Genomic DNA, 16,601 nt, shown 5'->3' on the forward strand with positions numbered 1-16,601 from the left:
CTAGCAGTTCCCATTCCCTTGTCTTATTTGCAGGGATTTAAAAAAAAAAAAAAATGTACTAACCGCCTACTAGGCAGAAAATGAAGCCTACTAAACACAGCCAAAGAAACCTGCACACCTCACTGATACTATTTACAGGAGTAAAGCAACTGTGCTGGTTGTACGGGGTAATTAACTAACAGAGCACTGTCTGTTCCACCACTTCCACCCCAAAGCATCTTAGCTGCGGAGAGTGTTTGGAGTAGCGGTGCTTCTTTACTACTTGAATCCCCAACCTTCTGGCAGCTTTCAACTGATCTGATGATGCTTGTCATATTGACTCTTTCCTGCAGGGTTCTGAATTGTGGCAGTAGTCACGGTGGAGACACTAGTCAGTATTTCATTCTGCTGCAACTTGGGAGCAGCAGCATGGGAGCTGAATGGCTGGACACTTAAAACAGAACCGCATCAGTTTATACTGAGTCCATATTTGTAAGGTTTTCTTTACAGACATCATGGGGGTGGATTTTTATTACACACACACACACACACACACACACACACACACACACACGCATGCACACAGAAACTTAAGTTGTGCAAAAGAGGATGATGGCTCTTGCTTTGGAAAGATCTCTGTTCATCCTGGGTGAATGGATTTTTCAAGACTGGACAACTGTAAAACTGTTGTAAATGTTGGCAATTAGTTACACATGGAGCAGCTAGACTCCCCATCTCCTGCAGCAGAAGCCTGGTGTTGATATGAAGAATTCCTCTTGTATTTTTTATTAAATGGCAGATAAATTAGGGGTGCCCAAACTCATCTTGCATGTAACTATCACCAAATATCCTTCGGGAAACCCTGTGAATAGTGGCACAGAGGATAGTGAAGAGGAATTGGTTATGGGGGGGATGACTGGGTGAAAAACTGCATCACAAATTCACAAAAAACACTAAGGCCAATCCTGGCTGAAAGGACAGACCAAGATTTTAATCAAGAGGAGAAAATACACAGCCCGGGACTTCAGATTGGCCACCAGATGGAGCTCATGCAGACTTATAAATGATAGCACCACATTAAAAACAGACAAAAAAGGGGTCACTGCCTAATACCAAGAGAATTTAAACAAAGTGCATCCCCTAATTTATACTAGTCTTTGCGTTTATAAAATCTCTATATGTATTGCTGCATGAAGTGGAAGAAAAATAGTCAACTCCCAGTTTGGGGCTATATAGTTTTCTTTCAAAACTCAACACACACAAAACTTTTCAGCAGGTGAACATGCCCTGGGGAAAGTCTAGAATTTGGACAGGAAGCTTTTCAGGGCAAGGACTGTCTATCACTGTGTGTTTGTACACAGTCTAGCACAGGGTGGGCAAACTACAGCCCGCGGGCCGAATACGGCCCTGCAGGATTGCCACCCCTGTGGCGCCATGGGCCCCGTGCCGTTCCCGGAAGTGCCGGCACCACGTCCCTCCAGCCCCTGGTGGAGAGGGAGCAGAGGGCTCTGCGTGCTGTCCTCGCCTGCAAACACCGTGCCCCCCCGCAGCTCCCATTGGCCGGGAATGGGAGCTTCGGGAGAGATACCCACAGGCGAGGGCAGCGCACGGAGCCCTCTGACTCCAGCCTTCCCCAGGGGCCACAGGGACATGGTGCTGGCTGCTATCGGGAGCGGCGCGGGGCCAGGCAGGGAGCCTGTCTTAGCCTTGCTGCAAGCCACTGCCACCCCAGAGCCACTCCAGGTAAGCAGCACCAGACCAGAGCCCAAACCCCGAACTCCTCATGCACCTCAACCTCCTGCACCCCACCCCCTGCTGCACCCCAACCCCCTGCTCTGAGCCCCCTGGTACATCCTGCATCTCTCCTGCACCCCAACCCCTTGCTCTGAGCCCCTTCCTGAACACCGCACCCCCTCCCCACACCCAACCCGCTACCCCAGCCCTACATTCATGGCCCTGCATGCAATTTCCTCACCCAGCTGTGGCCTGCCGGCCAAAAAGTTTGCCCACCCCTGGTCTAGCACAAGAGGCCTGGTTTTTGGATGGGCCTTGTACACATTATTGGGATACAATAATAGTAATTAAATATTAAGTTTATGTATCGGAGAAATTTTCAAAAGCAGTTAAGTGAATTAGGAATACGAGTGCTATTAATGTCCAATAAGATTTTTGCAAAAATGTCTTTAGGTAGGAGCATAACTCAGAAGAGCGTGAGTTTAATAGCAGTGCTACTTACCCCCCTCCTATAGCCTCCTGGCTGCTCCAGTAGAGTTTTTGTCTCTGCTATGCTACCCTTACGCGTGATTGTATGGATTATTTTTGGTTATACGGATTAAGACCCAAGTCCTGGAAGCTTTTTCGTATTGTTGGCCCCCTATACCACAAGACATTCCAATGATATCATCTGTGCACCTCTCTGCCCGATGCAGTTAGCAGCACCATGCCATACTCACTAACATCAAATGCAGTTTAATGTAGCAAAACAGTAGTGGTTCATCTTTTTATTTTTTTAAATACACAGGTATTTGTATCTTCAACAGATTGACATAATATTTTACACTTCTTTATTGTACTATAGTATTACCAGTTAAAATAAATTCCTTCATTTACTTTTTAAAAAAGACCCTATTTCTTCTTGAAACTAGCTGCAATTATTTAAAAGTAGGGCACTATTTTTACTGCTTCCACATGTTCCAGGTATTTCTAGGTCAAGTGCACCTGCTGTTCTATTGAACACATTAGGTATTCTATTATTTCATTGATTTTAATGGAAAGATGGCACCACAGTAGGTGCAGTGGAGGACTGGCAACAAAAGGGTTAAACTTAAGAGTTAGAGTTGCAGGTAATTCCCCTTCCCAGTTTGATAGTCTAAATTATAAAAATAAATGGATATATTAATTACAATTTTTTTCCTAAACATTCTTTTCCAAGTCCATCAGAAACCAGATGTGAAAACTGCAGAGTTGCCCATTTTAAAGTTATAGGTTCACTTAATAAAAATCTAAACAATTTATATACATACAGCCAAATCAAAGGTATGTTTTAATTGTAGTTTTAAGACTATTGATTGACCAAATGAAGTAAAGAGAATAAAGGATAGAAGAACTCCGAGTAGCTATAGGACGCTGATAACATTTCTATTGAAAAGGAAAATATACATAGAAGTAACAACAATTTAGAATATCATCCAGGTGGGGAAAAGCCTGTGTAAATAACTAGGTCTTGCAGTGTACCCTGAAAGTCAAAGAACTTGGGCACTCTCAGACCAACTGGAGGAACAAGAGCCTGCACAGAAGCTTGTTACACAATATATCCTCCCCCCAGATGGGTAATTCTGGAACCTGTTAGCTTGAATGATTCAGTTAAAATAAATTGTGAAGATGCAACATAAAAACTCTCTCTAAAACAGGACTGAGGCTATATGGAGCTTTATTTCTCAAAATTAACACCTTGAGTTGTGCATGGAAACAAATTGGATGTCAATGTAGGATACAGAGATTAGTGGCTATCGGCTACTAGTGAGAAACATGACTAATTAAGTGGGCAGCTTCATTCTGCACTAACAGAAGGCTTCCAGGTGGTCTTCAGGGGAAGCCTCACATACAGTGCATTGCAGTAATCAAATATGTAGCTGGTAAATCATAAAAGACTACATCTGAAATGAAAGGCTGCAACCTCCTTACTAAACCCTCTTGATTACTTCTTTAAAAAGAAACCAGAAAACCAAGAGGATTTCTACCTTGTACACTTTGTACAGACAAATGGCAGGAGAACCCTCTCAATCAAGGGGGCAGATATTAGCTCTGCCATCTCCTCCCAGTGCTTCTCCCAATCAATCAGTATCAATTTTATCTTCTCTGGTTTGAGCTTCAGTCATCTATCCCTCATCTAAGCTCCAGAATGAGTCAGACACTTTAAAGCCAAAAGACTGCATTATCTCTATCTTCAATACATTGATGCCACTGCAGCCCAAAACACACTGCTGGAGGCTTCAAATAGACATTGCATAGGAGGGATGACAGAAGAGAACCTTGCAAGAGCCCATGTGAGATAATTTTCAGGGCAGATAAGCAATAGCCCAACAATTTCTTCTTAGCCATCTTAGAGGTAATAACAGAGAAACACACACTTACTACTTTGTCTAGCCCTGCCAAAGTGTGCAACCAAGTCAACAACTCGCATTCATTTGCATCAAAGAATCAACACAAGCACTTAGTGTTTGACCTTTGCCAAGAGAAGATGATTGACCAGTGAGATAAGTGCTGCCTTTGTATCACAGCCAGGTTTAAAAACCAGATTGAAATCAAAGGACTCTAGGTAATGCCAGAACTGCTTTGCCACAACCTCTCATCAACCTTGCCCACAAAAATAGCACGTTATACAAAGCCAGAGTTATAAAAAGGTTGGCAAGGTTATTAGCATCAAAATATTGCTTCTGAAGCATGACCTCAACTGTTTTTTTGGCAGAGCCTAACACCTTGCCTTCTGTTAGGGAGACATGGACAATTTCCCACGGTAAGAAACCCCATATTCCTCTTTGAGCATTAGCTGGCCATATACCCAAACTGATGGTTCCCAAGAACTCCCAAACAAAACTTAGCATGAGAAAATGTGCTTAATATCAGCCATTTTTGCAACAACTACTGTCATGGAAAATGCTGTATATTTTGTGCTACTGTATGTACATCTGCTACTGAAAGCTATCAGACCTCTTTATGGCAGCTAATAATGGCAGCTGTAAATGACATGATATTAATATATTCTCTTTCCAGTTGTTGTAAACATATTTTATTCCAGTTGAGAGCTCAGCCTTCCGATGAATGACAGTAATAACACATTCAATTGTCTATTTAAATAGGCATCCTGGGCCATACTCATCCCTAGTGCAACTCAATTGATTTCAATAGAGTTACACCAGGGATGCATTTGGCCCTACCTCCCAAGCTAAACTGAAAAAGAAGGCCTTATGTCATAAACAGAGATAAAAAAATGTCACAGGAATGTTAAATTAACACTTGTTATCAAATACAGTAAAGGCCTTATCCTGTAGTCTTTACTCTTGAAAAACACCCACTGAATTGTCTGGGGATTTGTAGCCTTACATGTGTGGAGTTACTTGTTTAAACAAGTGCACACTGCAAGTTGCACAGCTTGACAGAAATATAGTATCTAAATCTACCACAATCTGTAGAAGTGGAGCAGTTATCTCCAGTAATAGAAGATCTAAATTTAGCATACAGTACTAGTGCATTAAAATAGCATCAAGAAATCTCATGTAGTCTATAGCTACCCTGTTTCCCCGAAAATAAGACAGTGTCTTATATTAATTTTTGCTCCCAAAGATGCGCTAGGTCTTATTTTCAGGGGATGTCTTATTTTTCAGAAATGAAAAATGCCTTATTATCGGTGGATGCCTTATTATCGGGGAGGTCTTATTATCGGGGGGATGCCTTATATTACAACGAGAGGCAAAACTGTAAGTAGGCCTTATTTTCGGAGGATGTCTTATTTTCGGGGAAACAGGGTATCAACCTGTAAGGGGAAATTGCCATCTATTTTGTTATTAGCTACTTGCAAAGATCTCTGCAGGCTGTGTGAAGTGATTATAACCTATTAAGAATATGCCCTGTGTAAAGATCCCTGAGAAAAAGAAAATGGAGTTAAACCCATCATCCCTATGACTAAACTATCATAAGTTGAAATATGACTTGGCATACTCACAATATTAAAATTTAACTTATAGTTGAGAGACATTTTAAAACATTTATTCTTTAAAATAATTTTTTTTCTGAAGATCCAGTGTGACAATAAGTTAAAGCAAATCAATGTGTGTCTTTGAATTTTAAAAATATGACTATAGTCAAACGTAACAGGCTGGTGTAGTTCAGCGAGGAGAGAAAGATGGTAATTTACAGTCTTGAGTTTTTGTTGCTAAAGGAAGGAGACAACCAAACAGAAACCACCATTATGCTTTTATTTTCTCTCCTTTTTATAACTACCCTGACAAAAAATATCACCCCCAACGTTGCCTTGTGAATTACAATCAGCATGTAACATTGCATACCCCATACTACTACTCCCCCACACTCAGAAATCAGGCATTTTCTCCAGCAGATAACAGTCAATCAATTCAGATTTGTAAATGTACTCATCAACATTCCAGACTCCTATCTCTCTAGGAATTGACCCTGAATTTTATGAATTGAAGGAGTACAATTCCCAAAGTCCTTAAATGTCCTATATCCTATATTTTCAGGATTTAGCCCATTGTATGCAATGTAGGAAAGATTTTTTTTTGTATGAAACTATATTGAAACTGATATGAGTTTTACCAGTATAACTCCCACCCATCCCCACATATTCCAGTATAAGAGTTACTTTTGGCAGTTTAGGTTCTGTTGCTTGGGAAGGGATTTAAGCTAAACAAAACAAAGAAGATTATCTTATATTTGAATAAGAATGTCTACATCGGTGGGCTATACTTGTATAACTGGTAACACTTTCCTATGTAGATAGGACCTTATTTTTGCAGCTGACTGAAAATACGATCTTTACAATTTAAGAACCATTGACACTCGAATAGACCAGGAAAAAACCTAATATCACCACAGGCACACCAATAACTATGTGAACTGGGAGGGAACTAGCACATATAATTCACACTTACAAGGGGAAAAAAAAAATCAACTTTAAAGATGAATTCTGGTGTACCTTGGATCTAGTGTAGTGTGCAATTGTTATTTGCAAAGTGGCAACTAAACAAGCTAACTCAAGCAAACACACAGAAGTACAGTTCCTGCCCCGAAGTGTTTACAATAAAAATTAAGACAAGCCACTACAAGTGAGTGTAACAAACAGACGTACAAAGTGAACAGTGCCAGGAATATGTGCTTACATAGACCAGCTGTGTGCACATAGATAAACATGAGATATTTTGATATCAGTAATTATAGATCTCAGTTATTTACTTATTTACTGCGGTTTATAGCACAACACAAACAGGAACCCATTTGCTACTCTGGGTGCCTTTGAAATAATTTAAATACAACAAAAACAAAACCCCCAAATAAACTCCATTCACAACACAACAGGTGGGATTTTTAATCCCCCTTCCACCCCACCCCGCACACAATTGGGAATTTATCATAGACATTATGGTAGAAGAGCTCCACTTGGCCGCTAAAGATGCTATTGCTTGGTTGGCAAATATGTAAACACTAAATAAATAAATGGTAGAAGCGAGTCTTTGGGAGTATTTGAGGTAGGACATGGTAGTGATATATTTTTATCATACAGAGAGAGCATTCAGTTCAAAAAATAAAAATATTTTTATCTCTGTGGCAGTCTCCTATTGATTCCCAATTAAGCTGCACAAAATATCAACATGTACTTGATATACATGCCAACACATGTTAGTTGGTATTATCTGAAAGTATTCAGCTGTGAAAGAGTTAATAAAGACGATGCAGCTACTGCACCTATCAAGAAATTTAGATGAATATGATCAGATCAATCCAGCCATCCCTTGGTAAGCAATATTGATGAAAATGGCCTGTAAAGTTGAGAAGTGCGCTAAACAGCCATACCTACCCCTCCACTCCTTAAACACACTGCATTATCTCTAATATCCAAATGAAAAGCAGAAAGGTAGTTTTCATCCAATTATACTAGCTCATGAATCTAGAGATCAACCATTGATACAGCAAATTTATCTGAAAAATTTACTAGATTTACTGTCTCCGTTCACTGTGCAGCTCAGAGAATTAAGCGACAGGGGTGATAAGAGATTTTTAAACCTCACTATGTGCATGTTGTATGAGAGTAACAGTTAATTTGTGCACACTGTTAAAATGAGAATCAATTTGCATTTGAAAGAATTTTAATAAAATAACCACTTACTGTTATTATTAGGTACATTGGTTCTGCTTTTGTTATAATACAGCCATGCCCTTAGCATGGTAGAAACAAGATTTTATACTTTATTTTAGGGGGGGGGGGTTGTTTTGTTTTTCTGTTTTACTTTTCTTTAAAGCCAAAGGGACTATTCACTGGCAAAGTTACAGACATTCTAAAGCACAAATTAGAGCCTTAGTGCTTAACCCCTCTAGGAAAAATACCCAAAGTAATTTAAAGTCCTGAAAGATAAAGCCAAGTGTCTGAGTCAGTAGAATTATATCTTCTTCTGATGTAGTTTCAATTTTCCTTCAGCTCTTTAGTAAGGAAAAAACACCCACCCCTTTAACATGATTTCCCCCTTATCTATACTTAGCTGAAGAGCTTTCCATCAGGAATTTTTTTTTTTAAAAAAAGGATAATTACTGTGCTCTGGGCTGCACATTTTGGAATTAGGGCTTCTGGTCTTGGTTAATAAAAAGTGGCTGAATTAAATCTTGTTCAACTAACATCAAATCTTTTGAAGGGGCAAGGGTAAAGTATTTCCTAAGAGAATATCCCTTAATAGCCACTAGCAAAGCCCATAATTATGCCAATGAGATCTAGGTTTTTTTTTTCTATTTTCAAGACAGATACAATTGTCTGAAGAATTGCAATTATTTTATCCCTTTGTGTTTCTTGATCTTCCACTTCTGACTCCTTCCACAGTTAACAATAAATAGGTTAAGGAATTGAGAACATTGTCATCTCCAACTAACAGAAGTCATGGTACCAAATTTCTTGGTATCAGTATTATGCATAAAGACAGTAAAGAAGAAATTCACTTCTCTGTGCAAGGGGTGAGTGGGTATTAAGATTAACCTTGAAATTTCATCAGCTGAGGATCTCCGCAAAGAACCATCATCATCTTGTACTCTCCAAGCTGGGGTGAGATTCAACTGTCCCTGCACTCTCTGGTTTCCAGGGACGGCTCCAGTCTTGTACATGTTTGTACACACATTTGCAGAATACACACATACACAGACATATTCTTGCTTAACAGGATATCAAGAATGCCATAATAAGTAACAGCCTGTTTTTTTTTATCAATAAGCTCCTATCTTTTTCAGAGAACAGTAACCAATTTTATCAACGATTTATATTAGGTACAAATAAATGATGCTTATTTACTATATCAGAGGACCTCCCAGCTATGTCATTAAAAAGGAAAAAATATTTAATACAGCTGAATTGTGTCAGGCTCATAGCTACAAACTCTGAAAACATCACAATCCCCTCTAAACATGGGGAAATTCAATTTTATATTAATGCTTTATATAATGGAAAAATACTGGGTTTATATTTCTGATCTAAATAACCCTCTCTCCTTGACTGGAGACTTGTCCTGTAACTTTTCAGTCTAGCTTAGAAACCATTAACTCAAACTACAAGGTCATCAAGATAAGAATAAAATCAATAGATTGCCCTTCAGGTTCTTTTCTGATATTGCTAGTGTATCTCTCAGGCACATTCTTTTCAACACTGAATCCAGTTTATTCAAATATTTACACTGGCTCCACAGTTAACTTATGCTTTGCCTTGTTACTTATCAATGTGTGTTTCTTTGCTTCTTTAAGTATTTTGGGTCAGATTCTGACCCAAAACCACATTTTGGGTCATCGTTTTATAATCCCATTGGTTTCAAAGGCATTACTAATTATTTATACCGGTGTAAGTGACATCAGAATCTGTCCAGTTAATTTAAAGCAGAAGGGAATAAACTGGAAAAAAATTATGGTCAAACTAATGGAAACTAGTACATAGATACTAGAATGATACTACAGATATATTGATGGACACAGACGTTGCACTTTATATGATTTTATGAAAATATGCTAATGTAACTGGAATATGCTTCATGCAAAAGGTCTATTGTACTGTATCATTACAAAGCTTATAATCTACTGAATGTGATCATCCTATTTGTATAAATGTAACACTCTTGTATCTGAAACTAAAAATATGAAATAACTCTGAGGGCCTATTGTAATTATGCAAAGTGTGGGCCATTAATGGTGGTTTGGAATCTTGATGACTCCCATTAACCAGGACAATTGATTGCAGATGGCTCCGTTTTACCTGTAAGTTTTCCTGTATACGTGTGTGCTGGCAAGTGGGTAATGAAGTCTTACAGTGACATGCGATCATGTCATCTGAACTGGAATCCATCTTTAACCTGGTGCTTTTCCATTGAGAACGGGGGCAGGGGGAGTGGGAACCCAGAGGGACAAAGGATTCCCGCCTTAAGCAAAAGATATATAAGTGGGTGGAAGAGAGAAAAGGAGGAGCCATCATGAAGAATCCCCTAGCTATCACCTGAGCTGGAACAAGGGCTGGGGAAAGGATTGTGCCCAGACTAGGGAGGCATCCAGTCTGCGAAAGAAACCTATTGAAACATCTCTGAGGGTGAAATTTTATCTGTATTCAGTTTCTTACCGTATTATACATAGACTTGCATGTTTTATTTTATTTTGCTTGGTAATTCACTTTGTTCTATCTGTTATTACTTGGAACCACTGAAATCCTATTTTCTGTATTTAATAAAATCACTTTTTACTTATTAATTAACCCAGAGTATGTATTAATACCTGGGGGGGGGGAGGAGAGTGTGGGTGGCAAACAGCTGTGCATCTCTCTCTATCAGTGTTATAGAGGGCGAACAATTCATGAGTTTATCCTGTATACGTTTTATACAGGGTAAAATGGATTTATTTTGGTTTAGACCCCATTGGGAGTTGAGCATCTGAGTGTTAAAGACAAGCACACTTCTGTAAACTGCGTTCAGTTAAGTCTACAGCTTTGGGGCAAGTAATTCAGACCTATCTATTAACTAGATTTTGATTATGAGAGTTGCATGGTTGAAGAGCTCTGATCTGATGATGGTAAACTTTGATACTGCGGCTGCTTTGGTGTCCAGTGGTACCTTTAAAGTCCTTCACAAAAGTATCTTCTCCCTTCTGTTATGCTACTAATACCAGTCTCCATCACCAGCTAGTGTGCTTCTCCTGTAAGTGGGCTTATTTATGCTGAATCTTATGCATGGTACACCCTCCTAGAACAAGTCTGCATAGCTGCTACCCACCCATCCCCTTCAAAATCTTCAAGTCCCACCTCTACTGTGATGTCCACAAAGAAGTGACAACTCAGAATGGCTAGACAGCCAATGGTAGTGTCTGATATTTCTCCAATCAATTTACTTTATAAAGAAATTAGAGCAAACTGGAAGCCATATAGCTGGGCAAATAGCTGGCCTATGGCCAATGCTTGTTATTTTCTTATTACTATTTACTTGTCCTATCCTCCCCTGTTCCTTCAAACTATTTGTAAGCACAGACTGACTGAATAAGGTTTCAAATCATATTTTAAACTCTTTAAGGCAGAGACTGTCTTACTCTGTGTTTTTACAGTGCCTAGTACCATTGGACCCAGATCTCAGCTGATCCGGGGCCTCTAGGCATTACCAAAACACCAAATAATCACAATACAAGTGATTGTGGGTATCAGGAAGTTAAAGCCATCACTGTGGCCACTATACTTAAATCGATTTAGGTTATGTTGACAATCAAAGTGCTGTAATTACATTGCTTGTGCATGTTCACACAACACTCCTTGTGTCAACAGAGCTCATCCATAGTTGGCGCTCTGGCACCGACACAGATAGCAGTACACCCTGGGTAGCTATCCCACTGTGCAAATCGCCACCTTCTCCAGCTAGGAGTTCTGGGAATGGATCGCAGTGCATCATATGGGCAGGATCACCGTCCACATGATGCAGTTCTCTGTCCCATAATTCCAAGGGCTTCTGACTGCACTTTGCACCGATTTCCAACTGCCCCTGTAAACTTTGTGCCCACCATCTCTGCCTGAAAGCATAGATCCTGCACTGTTCACCAGTCTTGAGATAAGCGTTATGAACACAACATGGATGATTCTGCAGTATTTCATGAGCTGTGAATTTGAACAGGAATCCATGCTACTTGCCTTGCTCAGTGCCATGGAAAGAAAATTCAAGATTGATATTGACATTCACAGAGCAGCTGCACATGGTGAACTATTGCTATTGGGCTCAGGAAACAAGCACCGAGTGGTGGGATCAGATTGTGATGCAGGTATGGGATGATGAGTAGTGGCTGCACAATCTCTGTATATGCAAAGCCACCTTCCTTGAACTGTGTATGACTGCTTGCCCTTGCCCGATAGCCAAAATGAGAGATGCCCTAATGGTGAAAAAGCAAGTGGTTATTGCTGTGTGCAGCTGGCAAGTCAGTCATGAAACAGTTTGAGGTTGGGAAGTCCACCGTGGGGGTTGCGGTGATGCAAGTGTGCAGGGCCATTAATCGCCTCCTGCTATTAAGGGCTGTGACTCTGGGTAATGTGCGGGAAATAATGGATAGCTTTGCGGCAAAGGAATTCCCTAGCTGCAGTGAGGTGATATCCCAATTTTGGCCCCAGACCATCTTGCAACGGAGTATATACTTCTCTATGATATTGCAGGTGCTGGAAGATAACAGTTGTTTCACTGATATCTATGCAGAGTGGTCAGGGAAGGTGCATGACACAGGCCTATACAGAAAGCTGAATGCAGGGACTTTCTTTCCAGACCTGAAGATTCCAATTGGGGATATGGAAAAATGATCCTGTGAGACCCAGCCTACCCTCACTCCTGTAGCTCATGAAACCATACATGAGAAACAACCTATTTAAACTGGCCCGGACTTTTCAAAAGCTTCTGGTTCTGGCCGGCTACCTACCTCCCCTCCCGACACCTTAGTATAGCATTGGAACTGTGTTATTTACTATACTGCAGGTCTGACCAATTGCCTGCTTCAGGCTGACAAAACATCTGGCAGATTTTTTTCACCTTCCTCCCAGTATCATGAAGGCAGTTAGTTTACAGCCTAAACATTTTTAAAGGATTAAATTAGGAAAAGAAACTGATTTAACTTGTCTCAACTTGTGGCAGGTGTCCAGTGCAGGTAAAGATAAAAAGGGACTAGCTCCCAAGGTAAATGAGACTTGGATTGCTTTTGCCTATAGGAAAAGAGAGGGAGCGGGCGGGAGAGAGAGAGAAGGGGGCGGCCAGGGCTACAGCAGGGACGCTGCCACGCGGCCCCTCCCACTGCGCCGCCTCCTGCCGCCTGCCACGGGGGCTCCGGTCCGGTCGGCGGGGAGGGAAGGAAGAGGACTGCCCTTGTTCTACAGGGCAGCCGAAGCGGAACAAGAACCAAAAAAGCGGCCGTGCCGCCCTAGGATTGGGCAGAATGCCGCCTCGAACAGTCTGCCGCCCCAAGCACCAGCTTGCTCAGCTGGTGCCTGGAGCCGGCCCAGCATGTCTGGAATGTTCAAATCAATGGTTATAATCTACTTAGGAAGGATCGAATGGGCAAAAGGGGAGAAAGAGCAGTAGTCTGTCAAAAGTGACATTACTTGTTTTTGAGTCACTGAATACTCAAAAGAAGATCATTTTGAATGTTTACGGATCAATGTCCTAAAAGATAAAGCACAAGATGGGGCACTAGTTGGTGTCACTACAGACCACCAAATCATATTAAAGAACAGGATGACCAGCTCTTTAAACCGAATAAGGTCCAAACCAGGGCCAGTTTCACAAAGCTGAAAACAATTGAGAGCCAAATCAGCTGGGATGAATAATTTAATTAAACAAATTAATAATCATTTGGAATTTTTAAGAACACTTTACTAGATGCCCAAAAAGCAACAACCCCACAACTGAGGAAGAAGGCTGCATTATTTTTTAAAAAATGATCTGGTTTAAGGGGAAGTGAAAGCAGCTATAAAATTTAAAATCGAACAAATGGAATAAAGGGGAAATCAACAGTAATTCATATAAATCAGAAGGTAGGAATTACAGAAAATTGATAAGGGAAGCAAAAGGAGACAAGTAAACATCTATGGCCAGCAGAGTTAAGAACAATAAAGTGGCTTTAAAAAGTAATACATAAAAAATATATATATTAAGAACTAAAAATAATCCTAACAATGGTATTAGTCCATTACAAAACAGAAATGATAGAATTATGAATAATAATACAAAAAAGAAAGAAATGTTAAATATTTCTTTCTGTAATTGGGAAAAACAGATGTAGTCATATCCTATGATGACACTCTTTCCATTCCACTAGCATCTCAGAAGAATGTTAAACAGTAGCTACTAAAGCGAGACATTTTTAAAATCAGCAGGTCCAGGTAACTTGCATGCAAGAATTTTAAAAGAGCTAGCTGAGGAGCTCACTAGAGAAGGCTGGACATTTCAGGGCAGTTTTGAGGAAATTCGGGACTGGGGGCATGGTGGGGTTACTTGGCTAGTAGTAAACAAGGCTGGTAGAGACCAGAGTGTGGCTGTGATGTAACAAGGAGGCTGTTTGAGTCAGAGTTACTCAACCAGGGCTGCTGAACACAGATAATGCAGGCTTGTATGCTGGCTGGGAGTGTCTAGACCGGGAACTATGGCAGCAAAGCATTAAGGCACTCAGGATTACAGATCAAGTATTGACAACCTCTCACTGATTTGAGTTGCACCCCAAAATATAACTAAAGACCTGTCAGTCTGACATAGATCCCAGGCAAGATAATGGAGCAACTGATATAGAACTTCATTAATAAAAAGCTAAAGGAGGATAATGTAATTAATGCAAATGAGCATGGGTTTATGGAAAATAAATCTTGTCAAACTAACTTGATATTTTGTTTAATGAGATTGCAAGTAATAATCTTGATTCAACATACTTACACTTTTGTAAGGCTTTTGACTTGGTACTGTATGACATTTTGATTTTAAAAACTAGAATGACATAAAAGTAACATGGCACGCATTAAATGGATTAAAACTGGCTAACTAATAGGCCTCAAAATGTAACTGTAAATAGAGACTTGTCATTGAGTTGGTCTGTTTCTAGAGAGGCCAGCAGATTCTGTTTTTGGCCCTACGCTATTTAACATTTTTAATCAGTCACCTGGAAGAAAACAAAATCGTCATTGCTAAAGTTTGCTGATGACACAAAAATTAGTTCAGAGAGATCTGAATAACTTGGTAAACTGGGTGCAAGCAAACAATATATGTTTTAATACAGCTAAGTGTAAATGTATATGTCATAACTATAAAGGGAAGGGTAACAGCTGTCCTGTGTACAGTACTATAAAATCCCTCCTGGCCAGACACTCCAAAATCCTTTTCCCTGTAAAGGGTTAAGAAGCTCAGGTAACCTGGCTGGCATCTGACCTAAAGGACCAATAAGGGGACAAGATACTTTCAAATCTTGTGGGGGAAGGCTTTTGTTTGTGTTCTTTGTTTGGGAGTGTGTTCGTTCTTCTTTGTTTTCTCAACTTGTAAATGTACCTTTTACTAGAGTGTTTATCTTTGTTTGCTGTACTTTGAACCTGAGACTAGAGGGGAGTCCTCTGAGCTCTGTAAGTTTGATTACCCTGTAAGGTTAATTTCCATACTGATTTTACAGAGATGATTTTTACTTTTGTCTTTAATTAAAAGCCTTCTTTTTAAGAACCTGATTGATTTTTCCTTGTTTTAAGATCCAAGGGGTTTGGATCTTGATTCACCAGGAGTTGGTGGGAGGAAGGAGGGGGGATGGTTAATTTCTCCTTGTTTTAAGATCCAAGGGGTTTGGATCTTGATTCACCAGGAGTTGGTGGGAGGAAGGAGGGGGGATGGTTAATTTCTCCTTGTTTTAGCTCCCAAGGGGATTAGATCTGTGTTCACCAGGAGTTGGTGGGAGGAAGGAGGGGGGATGGTTAATTTCTCCTTGTTTTAAGATCCAAGGGGTTTGGATCTTGATTCACCAGGAGTTGGTGGGAGGAAGGAGGGGGGATGGTTAATTTCTCCTTGTTTTAGATCCCAAGGGGATTAGATCTGTGTTCACCAGGAGTTGGTGGGAGAAAGGAGGGGGGATGGTTAATTTCTCCTTGTTTTAAGATCCAAGGGGTTTGGATCTGTACTCACCAGGGAATTGGTGAAAGGTTTTTCAGGGCTTCCCAGGGAGGGAAAAATTGGGAAATGGTGGCAGCGGAACCAGAGCTAAGCTGGTAGTTAAGCTTAGAAGTTTTCATGCAGGCCCCTACATTTGTACCCTAAAGTTCAAAGTGGGGATCCAGCCTTGACAGTATACATCTAGGAACAAAGAATGCCGGCCATACTTACAGGATTGGGACTCCATTCTAGGAAGCAGTGACTCTGGGAAAAAAAATTGGGGGACACGGTGGATAATCAGCTGAATGTGAGCTCCCAATGATGCTGTAGCCAAATGAGCTAATGCAATCCATAAACGGGAATCTCAAGTAGGAGTAGAGTAGTTATTTTACCTCTATATTTGGCACTGGCGTAACTGCTGTTGGAATACTCTATCCAATTCTAGTGCCCTACATTCAAGAAGGATGCTGATAAATTGGAGAGGATTCAGAGAAGAGCCAAGAGAATGATTAAAGGGTTAGAAAACATGACTTACAGAGATTGAACTCTTTAAGCCTATCTACTTCAGCTTAATGAAGCAAAATTAAGGAGTGGCTTGATTACAGTTTATAAGTATCTACATGGGGAACAAATATTTAATAATGGGCTCTTCAATCTAGCAAATAAAGGTATAATACGATTCAATAACTGGAAGTTGCAGTTAGACAAATTCAGACTGAAATAAGGCATACATTTTTGAGAGAGACA

At 40.3% G+C, this 16,601-nt stretch overlaps 1 protein-coding gene across 3 annotated transcripts in view; it reads right to left on the bottom strand.

Moving 5' to 3' along the window:
• ZNF385B (zinc finger protein 385B) overlaps window positions 1-16,601 on the bottom strand; it is a 299,082-nt gene that overhangs the window by 186,230 nt on the left and 96,251 nt on the right. The gene's annotated exons all lie outside the window — the stretch shown is intronic.

The sequence above is a fragment of the Trachemys scripta genome, chromosome 11 (assembly GCF_013100865.1).
Source record: "Trachemys scripta elegans isolate TJP31775 chromosome 11, CAS_Tse_1.0, whole genome shotgun sequence".
NCBI lineage: Eukaryota > Metazoa > Chordata > Testudines > Emydidae > Trachemys > Trachemys scripta.